Source organism: Macrobrachium rosenbergii, chromosome 14, assembly GCF_040412425.1.
Source record: "Macrobrachium rosenbergii isolate ZJJX-2024 chromosome 14, ASM4041242v1, whole genome shotgun sequence".
NCBI lineage: Eukaryota > Metazoa > Arthropoda > Malacostraca > Decapoda > Palaemonidae > Macrobrachium > Macrobrachium rosenbergii.
Window position 1 is genome coordinate 14,709,371 of NC_089754.1, and position 13,432 is coordinate 14,722,802.

General features: G+C 38.1%; 1 protein-coding gene across 10 annotated transcripts in view; it reads left to right on the plus strand.

The window, feature by feature from the left end:
* The window catches only part of Drep2 (DNA fragmentation factor-related protein 2), a 132,321-nt gene that overhangs the window by 38,040 nt on the left and 80,849 nt on the right, over positions 1–13,432 (plus strand). The window lies entirely within an intron of this gene.

Below are 13,432 nucleotides of genomic sequence, written 5' to 3' on the forward strand. Positions count from 1 at the left end.
GAAAATGTGGCTGGCGAGAGGGGAGAGAGCATGGCGGTTTGGTAGAGAGAGGTTGTGGTTGTGGGATGTCCCAGTCTGTTGTTTCGAGGGTTGCTCTCTTAGGATTGTAAGTTTGCTTTGGAATTAGTGCCTTGTACTGAAGTCTAATAAGGTGGGTTTTTGGTTATACATTTTTCGTGTTATTTTAAACTACAGGATCTAAGGCTTTGCTTTAAAATGTAAGAAAAATACTTAAAAACTTCTGCATAAAAATTGTATCCGAAACACACCTCATAAAACTGACTTTGCTGACCCTGCTATTTAATTTGGACTTATGAACACATATTTTCTAGTGTGTCAACTAGATAGCAATTTTTAACACACGTTCGCTGGGGAAAATTAGGTTACTAAATAAGCTTTCATCCAGATTACCAAGTACTTATATGAAATATAATAATGTTATTCGGGCATGTTGCATTCTACCAATCATCGTGCACTTCACTTTCGCCGGATAAAAATAAAAAAATAAGAGCATTAATTAGGTTACATTAGGGGTGCAGGGGGTGGGGCAACTCTCCTTTCCCCTCATTGCTAGGTAATGAGTCAGCACCCTAGGTCAGGTTAAGGGGGACCAGGGGTGGCAGAGCCCTCCTGGCTAGTTAAGGACTTGGCACTCTTGGTTCAGTTAGGTGGGGGGAGGGGGCGGTTCCAGGATTGGAAAAGCTCCCTGCCACCCCTAAGCTAGGCAAGGAAACAATGCCTTAGGTTAGGTGGGAGACCCAGCCTCCTGGGTTAGGGTAGGTTGGAGGGTCCAAGGGGGGGGCTTCGATCCCTGGCTAGGTAAGGGCATGGCCCCCTAAGTTAGGTTATGTTAGGTTAAATCCATCCTTGTATTTAACTCGATTTGTGTCTTTCCCCACCCAGTATTCCTGCTATCCCACTGTGGTCCCCCGTATTGTGGGATACAGTGGGGCTTAGTATCTTCAACAATACCCATTCGCTAATAAAATGAACCTCAGAGACGTGCAAAGCACACATTATTACGTGGGAAAATCTCATTCTCAACTCCCGGCTGCACTTGTAGTTTAAAGTAAAATTTTGCATTTGTTTTCCTATTCGACTTATTTGTGCCAAGTTCTGTTACAGTTTATTTCCCTCAAGTACTCATTCTTCAGGACTGTACATGGCAAAATGTATCTCAGGAATTCTATAGGTACACTCTGCTTGGATACACAAGAATATCTTGTCTCCAAAATCATGGGTTACCTGAAGTTAGCATTCCTCGTACTAATGAAAGTACACTTTATTTTGCAACACTAGCTCTTAAAGAAATCCGCGGTATCTTCTCATTTCCTGTCTTTTCAATAGACTTTCCTTAGACCAACATTTTGACTAGGTTCCCTTTATTTTATTTTCTGCACTTGCTGCAATCACACATTAAAGTCACATGTTGAATATGTGTTCTGGGGCAGCCATGACACAAGGGTATCTCTCTCTCTCTCTCTCTCTCTCTCTCTCTCTCTCTCTCTCTCTCTCTCTCTCTCTCTGGTGGGGGGTAACTTGTGACCGGCAGAATTTTCACATTTCTTGTCTGAGTCCTGAGTCCTGACTGAGATGGTTCACATGGTTGGTTGGCTTAGATTAAGTGAGCCTTATGCCACTACGGATTCTTACCCTTGATACCGGTCAACTAATCAGTGATGAATGTCATCGTGTATAATTTTTTATCCGAGAGTCTAGAGGTCCACACCAAGCCTCCTAACTCTTTTCACACGATGCCACACTTTCGAGCCACCATAGAACATGAATCCGTAGTGGCATGTGGCCAGCTTAATCCAAAGGAACCAACAACAGTGAATCACCTCAGTCAGGCCTAGGATTCAGTCTAGAAATTTGAATTTCAGAAAAGGAATATTTTTTCCATATCTTGGGCAATGATATCATTTTAACAAAGATGTAATTTCCTGCATGATTTGGAAACGGTGCACTTTCAGCAAAGGTTTATTTTCTTCCTTTTTTGGGCAGTGAGTCGATTTTTGCACGGGCATATTCTCATCCATATTTGGTGCAGTGATGTAATTTCATCAAAAGCATAGTTTCATCCATGATTTACACAATGATGCATTTTCAAATAAGGGACATTTTCTTTCATTTTATGGGACACGGTGCTATTTCAACATAGTATATTGTTTTCTGTGTTTTTTGGCAGCGATGGAATTTCAGCATTGGCATATTTATCCTCCATGTTTTGGGCAGCGATCCTTTGTCAGTAAAGGCATGTTTACTTATATGCTTTGGGTAACGATGCAATTTCAACATAGGCGTGTTTTCTTCTATGTTTTGGGGAATGAAGCATGAAACAAGGGCATATTTTCATCCATGTTTTGGGCAGTGGTGCAGTTCCAACAGACATACTTTCTTCCATGTCTTGGGCATTGGTGCAATTTCAACAAAGGCATATTTTCTTCATATTATGGGCAATGTGCCATTTCATGACAGGTGTAGTTTCTTCCATATTTTGATGCAATTTCAACATAGGAATATTTTCTTCCATGTTTTCGGTATCGATGCAATTTCGACAAAGACATAGTTTTTCCATGTTTCTGGTAATGGTACATTTTCAACTCAGGCAGATTTTCTGGCCTTTTCACAAACTGAGAACATTTATACCAAGTTTAGAAAACAATGATTCTTTTGACAATTCTGCAAGTTTATTGGCTACTTTTCAAAAATACTAGTTTTGCAAAAAAAGGTTAATGCGTGTCCACGCATGTATTTCCAAATTATCGATGCCCCGTTCTCGAGGTAACGATCTAAGATAAATTATAGGAAACATTTTCAGGACGCACACAGGCAAACATTTGGCATCTGAAAAACCAGACGTATGCTGATAAGATGTTGAGGGAAACTTTTATAAGAGTTAAAAAGGTAAAAGTTAGATGGCAGTTGCTACTGATAGGAAGCAATATAAAGACGAGATCAGAACCAGGGTTGCAGAGGGTAATGAGTGCATAGAATGGCAATATTTAATAAAGGAATAAAGATAGATTTAAAAAAATAGAAAATTTAATTATATACAAATTGAGGAAAGATTAATGTTCATATGGGCGAGAGTGCTCGATAGATGGAATATCTAATTTTGATGAATAACAGCGTGGGAAAATAGAAAATATAGGTTTTAATGAAGAATGCACATAGAAATTGTGAAAGAGAATTGTGATCTCAGACGGCGTTTCTGGTAAGGACGACCTATCGAAGAAATATAGTTGTTTCTCAGTGCAGAGTCAGGGGAAGAGCATACTATAAAGGTAGGAGTGGCACGAGGAGCAGTTGTTATTTACTACACACACACACACACACACACACACACATATATATATATATATATATATATATATATATATATATATATAGATGGATAGATAGATAGATAAATAGATAGATAGACAGATACTTTGCTGGCAGAGGTGTTGTCAAGAGGTGGGGATAAACATCATTAGGAATAATGTCCGTGAGTTTGTGCGATGGGCATGTGGCAAATCAGTGTACTCCTATCGTCACAACTGGAAAACCAGTTTAATTAGTCTTATCCTGACTGTGAAGCAACAGAACACTAATTTACTGTTCCTAAGATGTCTGAAATTCTGATTTATTACGTCTTGGCTCCTCACAATTTTTAGCTTAAAGTTCATGGTTTGGTGATTAATGTAGAAAGCCATTTCAACATAAGCATGCCGTGAAAGCAGCTACATGAAAAACCCCGGCCACATGTCTGGCAGAGAAAGCTGAAATCTTCCCCACTGTGGATAATAGCTATCTGCTATGTCTCCTTTATTATTAATGATAGGAAATAATCAACTAAGTCTAAGAACAAAGTAGAGCTACTTCGTTGGGCCTTTGAGACTAAGGGTTTTGTTGACTTTCCTCCTCTCTTTTTGTTGCCTGTTTTTTGTGGTGCATTGTTTAAAGAGCACACTGTGCGTTTGATTTAATTTGTCGTCTCCAATGATATCTTTCAAGATACAGAAGTGCTGTGATGCTTTGTCTTTTCCTAAAGGCTGTATAACTGCTTGCTGCATCAGGCACAAACCAGTCACCATTCTTCCCGTTGTCTTACTGATTGTTGAAAAGTTGATCTGTAAGCCCTGGGACAAGTAGCTACAATCTAGTCGTTTACTTTCTGGTTGCCAGTGCTTCTAAGGAAAGGACTAAGCATTCTTGATGCCCTTCAAGATTTAATTAGTTACATCAAAGATAAACGAAAAACTGATATGAATCTAGATTTCGAACTTTCAATCTAGGTTTCAAATTTTAAGTAATGCTTCAGCTTGGTTACCTGTGGAGATAGTACCTAAAAATATTGTAATCTACTGTATAGCACAGTAGGTGTTAGTGACTGGTCACTTGACTTCACTCATGGCTTTTTAAAAATTCAAAATTAGAGAGAAGTAGTTGATAATAATTTATTGAGCCAATGGTTACCAAGTGGTTTTTCAAAAATAGTTTTGATTTATTGGTTGCTTTTAAACTTTATTAGTGACAGACCTGCTGGTATTGAGAGTAGGATAATGCGTTGCTAGATTATTGACATCTAGCATCCCAGGCCCATAACCTTTTAGACAAATTACTGAGAGGTGGGTTTGATTAATTTAGACCATTATCAGAAATCATCCATAAAGTCAATTTCAGTAAGAAACTCCTGCTATCAGCTGTAGTGCCTGTGCCTACAGAATTAATGGGTAACTTGGCTGAGCATCACCATCCATTTGCTGCTGAGCTGCTGCTGCACCATAGTCCTCGTACTAGATAACTTACATTTTCTTTACTGCAAAGCTGTGGAACTTTCTTATCCATATTTTGGATGGTGATTGCCATAAGTTTAAAATAAGACGCTTTGATGTTACCTTAAAGTGCTATGTTCTAGAGAATAGTGAGTCTTACAGAAAGATTTACAACCATATGGACCTTAGAATGAGAGGTATTTATGACAAAATGGAGGCAGAGAAGAATTATGTTTTGTTACAAAGCACAGAATATCATAAAGGAATGGCCGCAATGGCTGATAAAGTCTGTAGAGAATATAATAAAAAAAGTTGAATGGCTGCATTCTAAGGCAGTCGTAGACCCAACAAAGAAATAGTCGAGGGGGGTAAATATGTGTAAGATGCAAGTTGCTAGAGGAAAAAGAAAACCATAGGCACATGTCACTACTTACTGAACGTGTAAAAATATGGCAGAAGACTGACAGAAAATGTGCAGTGAACAACACCGACATAGTAGTGGAAAAGCTTTGTAGTTTTATACGGGAAAAAGTTAATTTGGATATAAGTGAACTGGGAAAGAATATTACAGACCATAAGAAAGTGAATGCAAAATGTATTTAAGGTGTAGAGTTGAAGGTACTTTGTTAATGGCAACTGAAAATTTCTACAGCAGTTGGGATTGTATACGAGTATGTTGGTGAGATAGCCTTATTTTGTATAGTGTACCTTCAGCGATGCACCACCTATTTGTCTTGGCGAAATAACTTCAAATAAAACGCAGGAGATATAGGTGTACGTTTCAGGAATAAAAGGAATTAAATTCGGTAGGTTGAAGAATGGTTGACGTTTGCTGATGTGCACAGACTGATAATGATTCCTGGAAGTTACATGGACTTGGTTAAAGAATTTGAGGGTTTGAGGAGATAAAATGGACTCTGAATACTAGGAATTGTGAATGCACTAATATTTTATATATATAAGTATATATATACACACATTTTATATATATAATATATATATACACACAATATATAAATATATATATATATATATATATATATATATATATATATATATATATATATATATATATTTATTAGTGAACACACTTGTTTGTACGCACCTACATACACATTCATGCGCGCCCGCACACACACATATATATGTGTGCGCGCGCGTGTAAGTGCGTGCATGTGTACATAGGTGCGTGTAAGCAAGTGTGTTCATATTATTATATATATATATATATATATATATATATATATATATATATATATATATATATATATATATATATATATATATATATATATATATATATATATTGTGTGTATGTACAGTATGTGTGCATATATATATATATATATATATATATATATATATATATATATATATATATATAATATAGGCTATATATATGCATATATATATATATATATATATATATATATATATATATATATATATATATATATATATATATATTAGTGAATTCACAATTCCTAGTATTCAGAGTCTATTTTATCTTTCACGCACACACACATAGATATATATGTGTGTGTGTGCATGTATGTATATCCAAAGTATTTGCTATACATCTGTGCAGATACACTGGTGATTATGTCGATAACTTTACGAGTAAGCGCATATAGAGTTCAGGTACCAGATATCTCTAATGGGACACAGTTGAAGATGCAGGCTTTGTGCGTATGATAACTTTCACCTTTGCACCTTACATCTTACATACGCGTGCGCGTATGTGTGGGTGTGTATAAGAAAGGTTAGTTTTTCTTTGAAACACGTTTCATAAATAGGTACGCTATTTCAGCGCTAAGCGGTTTCCTCTCAACCATTTTCAATTCTATTTTTCTCGTTCAAGGGGATTACTATGCAACACAACTCTTGAAAATTCACTAAGTAAAAAGGGTAACTGTTGCATATGGATTACGAAGATGTTGCAAGAAACTAAAGAAGGGGTTCCGGGAAAACGACAGTTAACGTTTAGGTAGTCAACTGTTTGTGTGGGAGGAGTGGGAGTTAACAACCTACATTAGGTAAAGGTTCAGTACCTCCACAGAAAGTGATATCATTTAGATCGGCTTCGTGCATTCCTTTCACATTTCAACTTCCTGTGCTCATACCAGCCCCCTCCCCCTACTGAAACTAATATATATATATATATATATATATATATATATATATATATATATATATATATATATATATATATACAGTATATATATATATATATATATATATATATATATATATATATATATATATATATATATATATATATATATATTTCTGACTTCAGGATTTTCAGGTGGAAAGCAAGGGCGTTACCCACTGGGTCCAAGTCTTTTATCTTCTCAAACGATCCTGACGTGAGTCAGAAATTTATTTCTGTTCCACACGTGATTGTGTGTTGATGATTTCTATATATAATATATATATATATATATATATATATATATATATATTATTTTTTTTTTCAGAGTCCATTTTATCTCCTCAAACACTCAAATTCTTTCACCAAGTTTATGCAACTTTCAGCAATTATTATCAGTCCGTGCACATCAGCAAACGTCAACCATTCTATATATACATATATATAGTATTTATTAACCACAATACCCTCTTAGCCTCTCGATTTCTTTACATTTGTGAAATTCTTGTACTATGAAGCTTGAAACCGAATTATAAAAGAGATAAAGTTATTCAGATGCATGTACCTTATGTAAAAGACATTTCCCCTAAAAGATAGAAACTCCAGAGAGAAAAAAAACAATGATCACTCCACTGTAATCCTTCAACTACCAAATGAAGGAGCCCGTGTGCAGAAAGCTTCCATTGCATAGTAAGGCTTTTCCATTCTAATTACCTTTAAGTCTATCTGTCCAGCATATTCTTGGTCTCCACTTCTCCTGATGAACTCACCAAAATTATAAATATTCTTTCCAACCTGTAGTCCCCTATCTCTCCAAATGCCTAGACCATCTCAGAATACTCTGATTCATCTTTCATCTGTGCCAACCTTTATTCCATGTTTTCTTCACATTTTTACATTTTTCAGTCCTTATTCAATGTTCACTACTCCGTCAAATCATCAAAACTATTTAACTTTTCTGTTCATACCAACATCCACACTGCATTTCTATGAAAGAAAGTTAGTTCAACAATATGCACAAACATCAGTGCTTTAATGCATAAATTTTGACTTCTATAAACATTCTCCTTCTCATCCAGATCTTTTGTAGACTTCTTTTTAACATTCTTCCTTCAGCTAGCCTATGACTTACTCTTCCGTCATCCGATCACACTTCATTATACTCCCAAAGTTAAGTATATCTTAGTTTAACCAGACCACTGGCTGATTAACAGATCTCCTAGGGCTGGCCCGAAGGATTAGATTTATTTTACGTGGCTAAGAACCAGATGGTTACCTAGCAACGGGACCTACAGCTTATTGTGGAATCCGAACCACATTATAGCGAGAAATGAATTTCTATCCCCAGAAATAAATTCCTCTTGTTCTTCATTGGCCGGTCGGAGATTCGAACTCGCGGCCAGCAGCGTGCTAGCTGAGAACGGAACCCACTCGCCCAACGAGGAACTAAGTGCTTATAGGAATCAATCCGTGTCTAGGAAAATTTCATTGCTCTGTGTACGCTCATAACCTTACCCTTTCTGCGTATTCTGATACATCCTTTGCTTTCATCATGGAAACTTTAATTGCTGTCAAAAAAATTACCCTCGACAACATACAGCGTCAGCATCGTCTATAGATTTTTTCTCTTTACCCTCAAACTTATGATATATCTCTTGGATAATAAACAATTGATCACCACATCCACTTATACCTATTTCCTCCTGTAAATCATTCTTTCACCTATCCTTTCTGAATAACAATATTTTCTACATACAAAGTAATGCCCTGGTCTGTAGAACTTACGGTTAATGTCATCACCTTAACCTTTGTAGCAGGAACTATAGTTCCTCTCACCCATTTCTTTGGAGCCTTTCACTCCTCCGAACACACTTTACACAATCTGGCCAGCCGCTCAGTTACTCTGTCACCACCCGCCAATCAGTTACTCTGTCACCACCATAACTTGGCATTTCATTTACAATCCCAGTACCTCCTGGTGCCTTTCATTTTGTCACCGTATTAATTGCTTGCTTTTAAAGGGATTCTTAATTTTACAGCAAGCCCTTCCACTCTTGCACCATTCAGATCTGTCCCTCTTCAATCCTCCACATGCAGCAACCGATCAAAATACTCCATCGATATAGAAATGTGTTCTCTCTCGTTGCATCTGTCTAAATAGCATAGGCTCATTTACTTTCCTACCTACATTTAATTCTCTAAAGAACAGTTTCTTCATAGGCCTAAGTAAGTATAGCTTAGTTTTACCAGACCACTGAGCTGATTAACAGCTCTCCTAGGGCTGGCCTAAAGTACTTTCGAAGATGCATAGGTGAAATTTCAGTACGCACCTCCTTTTCTGTCTCTTTTTGTCCTTATCCATTTTATCTATTCTCTTGTATCTCCTCTGTCTAACAACAGCATCTCAAACGATATATCTTATGTTCGTTAAAGCTCTCTTTTTGTCACAGCCACATACGTACGTACAGACGTAGACATACATATACGCATACATTTACGTACACACACATATATATACATATTAAATATATATATATATTATATTATATATATATATATATATATATATATATATATATATATATATATATATATATATATATATATATATATGTGTGTGTGTGTGTGTGTGTGTGTCTGTATGTTGTGTTTCAGGCGCATGCGTGTCTGTACTCTTATGTATTTTTTGAATATTTACTAACCCCTTGCGTGCATTATTATCTATTGCTAAATTTTTCATGATATATCGATACACTTGTAAGTGCATACGCATGTATGTGCATGGTTATGTGCAGAAACGTAAGTGTGTATGTACGAACGCCCGCGAGAGAGAGAGAGAGAGAGAGAGAGAGAGAGAGAGAGAGAGAGAGAGAGAGAGATACAGCATCGCTGCAGCTGTGCTGTCTGCCTCCTGTACCTATCCCCCGGTCCGGCTCTCCCTAACCTCAGCGTTCCCGACCTTCTCTCTCTCTCTCTCTCTCTCTCTCTCTCTCTCTCTCTCTCTCTCTCACCGGAGAAAGAGAGAGAGAGAGAGAGAGAGAGAGAGAGAGAATCCCAATGACCCAATTTCAACGGACCCAAGTGAGGACCCACCCCCAACGCGGCGGCCTCCCCCTTTTCCTCCTCCTCCCCCTCCTCCTCTTCTCCCACTTCACCCCAACACCTTCCCCGTAGTTGCGCCCCTTTCAAGACAAAATGCACTTTTAGCACAAATAGCAATATAGCATTCTGTAGATCATGAATACCAGCCTCATCGCTTTCATGTCCTCTGCGCTTTGACATCGGCGATTCATTATTTTCGACCGTTTCTTTCTCGTTCTCTGTGGACATTATCGTCATTGATAATCTTCTTCTTCTTCTTCTTCTTCTTCTTCTTCTTCTTCTTCTTCTTCTTCTTTCTCTGTATGCGAGTGTCGTCCGTACCTCTTGTTGTTCATTCCACCCCCATCTTCGTATCTCCGAGTCTATATCTTTCAGTGGGTGATTCCTTCTGAACCCTTTATCTTGAGCACAATCCTGTTTTTATAATATTTCATAACATTGTGTGTTTTGATTACATAATATAATCATCGGGTGCTTTTAATTTGTTGTTGTAGTCTTAAATTCGACTTGTAGCACACCCTCTTCTTTGATTTTTAATTCTTTTGGAGGATGGTCGTATTGCTAACGTTAATTTGCTTTTCTAGCAGATCTGCGGACCTGATTTGCACCGTTTTCTTGTCAATTAATGTAATCTTAAGCAAACAGATATTCGAATTTGTCTAATGATCTTTTGTCCTGTGGGTCTTTTCTTGTCTGCATTATTTAGTAAACTAGAGAATATGTTAGAACTCGAAAATTCTTGGACTAATCCTTTAAATTATAAATTCAGAATGGTGTCGTTTGAAATACGTTGTATTAGGTCTCGTATTTGTTCACAATATATTTTACATTAGACAAAACCAAACTGAAATGACTCTTTAAAAAGATGGTTGTGTTTAAATGCTCCAAAGACAAAAGATTCATTCCTTATGAGAAACAGAATATCCCTGTGTAATCTGTCTTTTACTTTTAGCTTCGTGTATTTATTTTTGACGTTCATCTCGGGTGGTATGATGCGAAGTCAGTGCCTTCACCCCGACTTCTCATGATCAGGACCTCGATAAGAAACTGTAGAAAGGTTATAGCAAGAGACTTCCTATTATGTCCGCGTTTGCTTTTGTCTAACGCCAAGAGGACAGCCAAAGCGGGAGAGAAGAGGGCTGCCCAAAAGAAATTTCGGTTTCACAAGATGTCGACGGTGGCTCCATTACCTTGGGTGATGACAGTCCCGACTCTCAAGATGTGAGATTGTGTTCGCTGAACACAAAGGAAGGCAATGAATTCCCTACCTATAATCTGTGGTACAAATGGTACTTAAAAGGTGATGGATTTCTTTTTCTCTCACAGTCTCTCAGTCTCCCTTCGCCTTTTGTACACACACACACATGTATATATATAAAATGTATGTGTGTGTATATGACGATGGTTTGTTAGTACCACAATTTGCAAAATTTAAAGCCTCAACAACACGAATATGTCTTATCTGCTGTTCACTTATGAACGAGCATAAATAAATAAATACCTTACCATGAGATTGAAGATGAGCTCCCGTTATTAATACTTAGTGTTTGCAACTCAACTGATTTCTGTTTCTCGAACACAGGATTTTTGCATCGATGCCAGAGTCCTTTGATGTGTAAATTCCGGTTCTACACGAGCTGTTCCATAACTTAAGTGGACTCGGAACGGACCTCTTTCTGCACGTACCCTTCTTAAGATAAAGTCGGTCCTTTCGCATCCATTTAGACTAGCGATGAAATCTATCTGGTGAGATACGCGGCCTCCTTGACATTTTTCTGTTTGAACACAGGCCAGTTGCCCTTCGTCCTTAGCGAGGGACTCCCCTTTTAGGGTACTCGGATATCACTTCGAACTTCTGTCTCTGTACCCAAACACTTTTAGGGTACCCGGATATCACTTCGAACTTCTGTCTCTGTACCCAAACACTTTTAGGGTACCCGGATATCACTTTGAACTTCAGTCTCTGTACCCAAACACTTTTAGGGTACCCGGATATCACTTCGAACTTCTGTCTCTGTACCCAAACACTTTTAGGGTACCCGGATATCACTTCGAACTTCTGTCTCTGTACCCAAACACTTTTAGGGTACCCGGATATCACTTGAACTTCAGTCTCTGTACCCAAACACTTTTAGGGTACCCGGATATCACTTGAACTTCTGTCTCTGTACCCAAACACTTTTAGGGTACCCAGATATCACTTGAACTTCTGTCTCTGTACCCAAACACTTTTAGGGTACCCGGATATCACTTGAACTTCTGTCTCTGTACCCAAACACTTTTAGGGTACCCGGATATCACTGAACTTCTGTCTCTGTACCCAAACACTTTTAGGGTACCCGGATATCACTTGAACTTCTGTCTCTGTACCCAAACACTTTTAGGTACCCGGATATCACTTGAACTTCAGTCTCTGTACCCAAACACTTTTAGGGTACCCGGATATCACTTCGAACTTCTGTCTCTGTACCCAAACACTTTTAGGGTACCCGGATATCACTTCGAACTTCAGTCTCTGTACCCAAACACTTTTAGGTACCCGGATATCACTTCGAACTTCAGTCTCTGTACCCAAACACTTTTAGGGTACCCGGATATCACTTCGAACTTCTGTCTCTGTACCCAAACACTTTTAGGGTACCCGGATATCACTTCGAACTTCTGTCTCTGTACCCAAACACTTTTAGGGTACCCGGATATCACTTTGAACTTCAGTCTCTGTACCCAAACACTTTTAGGGTACCGGATATCACTTCGAACTTCTGTCTCTGTACCCAAACACTTTTAGGGTACCCGGATATCACTTGAACTTCTGTCTCTGTACCCAAACACTTTTAGGGTACCCGGATATCACTTCGAACTTCTGTCTCTGTACCCAAACACTTTTAGGGTACCCGGATATCACTTCGAACTTCTGTCTCTGTACCCAAACACTTTTAGGGTACCCGGATATCACTTCGAACTTCTGTCTCTGTACCCAAACACTTTTAGGGTACCCGGATATCACTTCGAACTTCAGTCTCTGTACCCAAACACTAATGCTGGGAACTTGTTACATGATTTGCTGAATGGGTATTGGTTTCATATCCCATTCCAGGGTGATACCTTGTTTTCAGATGTTTCAGAGGATGATAAATAACTAGTGACCATCGACAGATGGCCCCTTGTTTGTCACTTTTTCACAATTTGTATTTCAACAGAGATCTTTCACATTCACAATTGATTCCTGATCCCCTTTATCTGCCGAGAGCAACCAGATTCACTGAACAGCAGCACCAATATGCAGTAAGTGTGCCTCGCTGTCTAACTCCTTAGTTCCAAAGGTCCTTTATTCCTCTCACCGTTGGACTGTGGAACAGCCTCCCAGAGGATGTCGTGCAGTTGGAACTTCAGAAGTTCAACCGAAAATGCAATGCAT